This window comes from Leptonychotes weddellii, chromosome 3 (genome assembly GCF_054177405.1).
Source record: "Leptonychotes weddellii isolate Sample4059 chromosome 3, ASM5417740v2, whole genome shotgun sequence".
In the NCBI taxonomy this organism is placed as follows: Eukaryota; Metazoa; Chordata; class Mammalia; order Carnivora; family Phocidae; genus Leptonychotes; species Leptonychotes weddellii.
This window is the reverse complement of record NC_138371.1, coordinates 107855172-107863141: the sequence shown is the minus strand read 5'-3', so window position 1 is coordinate 107863141 and position 7970 is coordinate 107855172.

Genomic DNA, 7970 nt, shown 5'->3' with positions numbered 1-7970 from the left:
AGGGGGTTTAAATCCACACTCTGCCTCTTAATAACTGTGTGGAATTTGGGCTTCAGTTTCCTTATTCTGTAAAATGGCTCTAAGGATGTCTCTGATGACCAGTAGTGAGAATCGGAGATGAAAAATGGGAAATTCTGACCCCAACCTGACGAAGAGGAAGGGCTCCATAAACGATAGTTAATGATAACGTCAACAATCAGTCCACATACCTTACGGAGAAACAGCTCTGGACAAAATACCACCAAGGTGCTGTTGGCACGCCCAAATGAGCAAGACAGTGAATTCCAGAGAGCTCGGAGTCCTACCTGACTTATCATAAGCCATATACCTGCCTTTTAGGGCAAGCAATTTCAGAGATAACCGTGTTATTCTTTTTTCCCCTCAGATCATAAGGTTTAAGTAATAGCAAAACCATATGTACATAACTGAATAGTTTGAACCCGGATGGATCACTTTAGCAAACTGGGACCTTCTGTTCAATCTCAAAATTTTGTTCTATAGCCTTCGAGACTGTGTCTTTTCCATCAGTCTCTCCTTTCTTACATCTCTCTCTCTCTTTTATATAGTATTAATATCACTAATATTCCCTTTCTCCACACCTACCTCCTCACTTTGTGTAGGTTGTTTACTGAACACCTGCTGTGTGCCAAATATCATGTGAGAAGGCAGGCATAGTTCCGGGCTTTGTGAAGCTACCATCCGAGGGAGAAGATAGACGTTAAATAAGCAAGCACCATAAAATAGGAGTGTTAACACCTATAAGGATCGCCCTGTTTCAGAGTAGTGAAAAGTAGCTCTTTCTTATAAAGAGCTTAAGGACTCTCATCCAAACTGAAGAAAAGTGACAGAAGAAATTATCATTATAATGGTTCAGTTGTCTCCTCTACAATAGATGCATAATGGCAAAACCCAGGATTTCAAATCTTATAAAATAAAATATATGAATTTTCTTAGTGCTGTCGATTTCTTCCTCCACTGGGGGGGCGGGGAAGATCAGAATGGAATCTTTCTAATGTATCTACCACAAAAAAAGGGAAATCTTCTAGAAGTACACTAAAATGTACATCACAAAACTCAACACTGTGCCAATAATCACATTGGAAAGCACACAAAGGATTAAAGTTCAGATTATTGATAGCTCAGTCAGGAAAGAGTGTTTGGGAGTTGTTGATTAGATGATTAATGTAGATGTTGAATGTGTATTTTGTACATGCTTTTCTACTTTTGAGCCATGTTACCTGATTTATTACATAAATTTCACATCTAAGGCTTATTATACAGAGCATAACTAATACTAATAAGGATTTGTGTGCCAATTTTCATTTTTAAAGAACTTTGTAAACATTAATTAATCCATTCAGCCCCTTGTTGAAAGAGATATGTTTTGCATCTCTAGTTTTGGAGACTAAGGACTATATAACACTTCACCTCAGGGTACTGAGGGAATCAGTGTTACAATCTGGGTATCTAAGCACATAAAATCCTTCTGCTCAATTGTACTTGTATGTGTGTACCTCTGAGTATGTTTTCCCTCACTCTCTTTAACTTTTATTGTCTTTTCTTTCTCCTATTTTTACTCACCAATCTTAGAGATCAGCAGTTAGAAAAAACTTCTAAAAAGCTAAAAAATTAGAAGAAAAAGAAGCGAAACTGAAAAGAAAGAATATGTAGTTTATAAATAATTCATACTAACTTATATGATACCTAACTCTCCTTCCAATGATTTACTACTATTTTACTAGAAATGATCATAACAGCTATCCCGTGTTGAGTGACTTATAAACCAGGCATTTTGCCAGGCACCAAGGATAAAGTTGTTCCTTTTTTTTTTTTTAAATGAAAGAGAACAAGGTCCTTGCTTTCAAGGAATTTATAGTATATTGGGGAGACAACCGTGGAAATGGGTACCTGTGATACACTGTGGTAAATGATATGATAGCTATACTTCTGGGTGTGAAGACAGCATCCAGAAGTGTTTGATCTCGTCTGAAGCAGTCATGGGCGAGTCCCTGGAGGAGATGAAACCTTGGCGCAGTCTTAGGAGGAGAATGAGAGCTGTCAGAATGAAGTGGGAAACCAGCCAGAAGGGCAGCCCAGGCAGCAGCAGGGAATCCGACCCAGCAAGATGAGGATGTGTGTGGTGGGCAGGGGTGGCTGGGGAGAGAAGCAGGGAGAGGAAGCAGTGAAATGTTTATCTTTGTTACAGCACAGTGATCCAGGTAGAGTGAGAGGAGTTAAATTTGGAACACAGATAGAAGCCAAGCCCATAGCTAATGGGAAGCCATAATTTCCAGCTGGTGACACTGTATTATCTGTATTGTACACATTTTATGGAATGAAACTCTGTTTCTGAATATATTTTTCATAAAATTTACTTCTTTCATTTGAGCCTCTATGGCACCCGCAGCCACAGTTTCTCAGGATGCCTAATGAGATAAGGATTTTTCTGCCTAGTCATTCATTCTACAAATATTGATGTTGAGCGCTGCACTGGGTGATAGGGAACGAATGCTAACAAGATCACACCACCCTCAAGGAGCCCATGATCCAGTGGGGAGAGGAAGCAGGGACACCAGTGATTTTCAAACTCTGGAATACAAGCTGATAGACATATGCTCAAGGTATTACAAGGACACAGAACAGGGGTGCATTAGTCAGCTCAGGTGGCCATAACAAAATACCACAGGCTGGGGGGCTTAGACAACAGAAATCTGTTTTCTCATAGTCTAGGAGGCTGGAGGTCCAAGATCCAGGTGTCAGCAGGGTTGGTTTCCCCTAAGGCCTCTCTCTTGAGCTTGTAGAAGGTCACATTCTCCCAATGTCCTCATGTGGCCTTTACTCTGTGCACCTGCATGTCTGGTGTCTCCTCCTCTTGTTATAAGGACACCAGTCATATTGGATTAGAGCCCACCCTAGGGGACCTCATTTTAATTTAATCACTTCTTTAAAAGGCCTATCTCCAAATGGAGTCACATTCTGAGATACTACAGGTTTAGGGTCTCAACATATGAATTTTGAGAGAACACAATTCAGCCCATAACAAGGGGTATTTAATAGCTTAAGGCTGGAGTGGAGGAGTATCCGGAAAGGCTTCCCAAAGACATTTATTTATTTATTTATTTATTTATTTATTTATTTATTTATGGGAGAATAAATAGTAGGCAGGCAGAGAAGGACATGAGACATGAGGATGTGGAAACTAGAGGGCACATTCCAAGTGGAGCAGGCTTGCTTCCAGGCAGGAGGGTGTCTTGGTGCCAGCCAGAAAAAGGTATTCTCTCTGGGAAGATACAGCTCTGTGGGCACCTGGCTCAATAAGCGGAGACTGGGCTGGATGTCAGTCCTAATTTGTCTCCTGCACCAGGAGCCCTGGGACAGTGTACAATTTGTATAATCTTGGGTGGCAGCCCTAAAGAAGAACTAGCTTGGGGTCTCAGAGGCCTGACCCAAAGTGTCCAGGGTCAGGTGGTTGGGATGGGAGCATGTGAAGGACTAGCTGGAGGTCAGGTCAGAAAAGAAATCAGGACCCAGCACTCAAGGGCCTTCTAAGTAGGATGTCTGAATCAGACATCTCTTGCATCCCGCCTCACGTCCTCTCGGCCTGCTCTTTATGCCAGTCACTGCTGCAGCAACTGCCTTTACTCAGATGTAGCCTGACAGAACCACGTCTCAGCTTCTGCCTGTACCTTCCCTTTGCTTCCTAGGGCTTCTCTGATACCAAATAGGATGCCAGCATCGACGCACCTGGTCCGCAGGATGCACAACCTCGAAGATAGCCCTCCATGGGCCGTGCTGGACCAATGCAGGAGGGGAGCAGGGGAGAAATGTTCCTCTTTCCAAACTACACAGGATAAGAACTCAAGGAGACAGGCTCCCATTACACACAGAGGGACACCCCTTAGTGTTAGCTTTGCCTCTTTCCCTGCTTCACTATTTCCCAGTTTCTATTCCTATTGCATGGAATCACTTCCCAAGACAAAGTATCTGTCCACAAATCTTCATTTCATGGGCTGCTTTCTGGGTTTATCCTGGGCTAAGACTGTGATCGTACAATTTAGGGATATTTTTTTAGAGTAAAAGGAGGAAGCTAGAATAAATTACCCTGGGACAATAAGCATAAAACTGAACTGTACCAGGCTTATCAGGACATATGGGTAGTACTTCTGTTTTTTCATTTTCAAAAATTAAGAAACTCTTTACAAACAGTAAAACTCATTCTTTTCAGTAGACAGTTCTGTGAACTTCAACCAATATATACACTTGCATAATCATCACCACAGTCAAGGTAGGGATACAGTTCCACACCTACCCCCAAATGCCCCTGTGCCCTTTGTAATCAACCCCTCCCCCAGCTCAGCCCTTGGCAGTCAATGATCTTTCTGGCCCTGTGCCTTTGCAAGAGTGTGAATAAATGGATTTACCAAGTCTGCAGCTTTTTGAATCTGACTTCTTAGTCAGATTTAGTGCATCTAAAATTCATACATGTTGTTACTTGTGTCAGGAATGTGTTTCTTTTTACCACTAAGGAGTATTCCATTTTATAGATGTCCCTCAGGTTGTTATCCATTCACCAGTGAAGGGACTTGGGTTTGTTTCAGGTTCTTTCAATCATGAATGAAGCCACTATAAACATTGTATAGAGGCTTTTGTGTGAATGTAGATTTTCATTTTTCTGAGGGTAATTATGGAGGGATGGGATGCTGGGTCATATGACAAATTTATGTTTAATTTACATGAAACTCCCAAACTGTTTCCCAAAGTGGCTGCATCAGTTTGCTTTGCTACCAGCAACATATGAGAGTTCCAGTTGCTCCACACCTTTACCAGCACTTGGTAACATCGGTTTGGTCAGCCTCCTTTCAAACCCGCCGAAGAGTTTGAACTTAATCCTGGAAGCAAATGGGGGGACTGCTGAAGGGATGTAAGCAGAAAGTGGCATTATGGCACCTGTGTTTGGGGGAAACCACGTCCTCTTCAGGGGGCTGGTGAGGATGCTGTAATTCAGGGGAAAAAATGATGAGGGTCTGAATGAAAGTAGTGACAGGAGAGGGGAGAAGTTTCAAAGATGTGTAAGAAATAGAATAAATAAGACTTGATCTCCTAGGTGTGTGTGTGTGTGTGTGAGAGAGAGAGAGAGAGAGAGAGTGATGGTGATGAATCGAAAGAGCTACATACGAACAGTTTTTGTCAGTTGCTTCAGAATAACTAGAAAAGAAGATTACCTGGTAACTCTGCTAATTTTTCCCCCAAGGCTGAATTAGTTGTGTTGATGCAAAATAAAGCACAAATAAAGAAATAAAGTTTTATGAATGTGGCTCTGTTTGGAGATAAGGTCTTTAAGGAAGTGATTAAGGTTAAATGAGGTCATAAGGGTGGGACCCTAATCCAATATGACCCGTGTCCTTGTAACAAGAGGAGGAGACACCAAACGTGCAGGTGCACAGAGAAAAGGCCACGTGAGGACACAGGGAGGATGTGATCTACTACAAGCTCAGGAGAGACCAACCCTGCTGAACTCTTGATCTTGGACCCTCAGCCTCCTGGACCCTGAGTAAACAGATTTCTGTTGTCTAAGCCCCCCTGTCTGTGGTATTTGGTTATGGCAGCCCTAGCAGGCTAATACAGTTCGGTTCACACATTTTCCACATAACTAAAATCTATTCCTTTATGTGTAAAACCTAAAAAAAATGTCTAATCATTTTAGAGAGATATATTTCTAAGCTGTTTCTATAAATGACAATGTAATGAGCATCTTAACCCCTTGTTGATATCAGCAGACCCCGTCTATTTCATTTTTATATCAGGTGGTAATGTGGCGCTGCCTTGCCTTTAGGTACTTGATAGTACAGAGTTTTCTGCCTCCTGCCAGGGGGGCCCCGGGATGCCGTGCTTGTTGAGGACTTTGGCCTGTTTTTAGGGCTGTTTTGGTCTCCTCTCCCATCAGGTTGTGATTTCCTTCTGCTTTTTCATGTTCTGCCTCTAGAAGCCTCCTGCCTTCTTCCATAGGTGCTTCTTACTGGCTGTGAATTGGACACCAGATAACCAAGTTTGTTGTAATTCTGTCTAAAAATTTATGGAGTTTTGTCACAAATTCTGAGACATCTCTTTAGCACCTCCGAGATGCTTTGACTTCTGTCCCAGGTTTTGGCAGCATCGCAGATATTGGAGATGGCCATCTAAATGACTGCCAGGTAAGTGAGGTGTCGCATTTTTGGTCAGAATGATGGCAAGTCCACCCTAATAGGTGCAAATGGTTTCCCAGGGGTCTGGAAAGTGCGGTTCATTTATATCTTTCACCTGTGTCCTGTCCGCCTCGTCCGAGAGCCTGCAGTCTTCCATCACGTGCCGGCTGCTCGGTGGAGCTGCTATCAGAGATGCTTCCGTTCTTGCCTTCCCGGCCGGACATTCTGCTGAATTTGTAACTCTCCTGGAAGACAGATGCAATTTATCTGCCTACATCTCTATAAAGATACAGAAAGATAGACTCACTCATTAGAATTCATTCAGAACCATCCCCAAAATCAGGGCCCACAGGCTGATGAGGCAATTTTTTAAATGTCAAAACAAAAATCTTGAGGACCAAAATTGAAGTTGAGCAAACTGGCCCATGAGACAGAAGCCATGGGTATTAGTTCTGACCTGGCACAGCCAGGGTGAAGAAAAAATGCTCAAACCTCCTGTTCAGCTCTGAGCAGTGCTGCGTTAGGGACCCTGAGTACTTGCTAACCTCTGGCCTGTGCATTGACCGGATCCATGGTATGGATTCCTAAGCACAGTCACAGAGGACCAGAGAAGGACAAAGTGGACAGGTCATCCTTTTGACCATCTCCATTGCTACTTCCAGCACCACAGACCCGTCTTCCCTCCATGTCTTTCCCATGGTATTTTAAATCTAATGTCCTTACTCTGCCAGCAGATACAGAAAAAAGATGTTTTCAGCTTATTTTATGGATACAGTCAGACCTGGGTAAGCCAATTAGCCATTGAAAGCAGGATTTTTACTCAAAAACACAGGCACCAAATGAGAAAGACAACAGTCCCTTCCCTACCACATTCCTACCACCCCCTAGCAGCTCTCCTTAGGTCCCAGTCACATCTCTCTACTGGAACACTGGTTCACAGGACCGCCCTTGAGATTAACACAATGGTGCTCTGTGACCTTGAGACTATCAAAGAGCTTTCATAGGGTTTTTCAGGGTCCTCAGAAATAAGGTGAGGAGGTTGGACCATTGAGGAGTCTGTTTCTAATCTATTTATTCCATAAATATTAAGCACCTACTATGTGCAAGTCAGTGAGCTGAGTACCATGGGGAGGTTGCTAAGATGAGACAGACGGGAATCCTGCCTCCAAAGAACTTGCTGCTTAGACTTTAGCAGGGGAGAGAGAATCATCCATAAATATCTAGACCACAAGATAGAAAACGGGTGGATTCAAGATGGCCAGCAATTCTTTCCCACCAGAGGTGGGGTTGCATTCTCCTGCCCTTGAATCCAGCTGACCCTGTCTGCACCAATAAAATGAGTGACAGTGGGACCACGTGACCTCAAGAGATCTGTAATTTCTGCCCTGGCTGCTGAGAATGCTCCCTCTTAAAAGCCATGAAAGTAGTTCGACTTCCCTGAGCCTGCCATGCTATGAAGAAGCCCAATTAGCCCACATGGAGAAGAGGTTCTGTGAAGGATGCTGATCAGGATATTGATCCTAGCCTCATTCACAGGAAGTACACTGGGAGGTATTTAGACATTAAGAAGCGAAATATATAGTTGACTCTTGAACAACATGGGGGTTGGGGCACCAACCCCCCATGCAGCTGAAAAATCCACATATAATTTTTGGATCCCCCCAAACTGAACTACTAATAGCCTACTATTGACTGAAAGCCTTACCGATAACCTAACAGTTGATTAACACATGTTTTGTATATTATATATATTATATGCTGTAACTTCCAATGCAGTAAGCTAGAGAA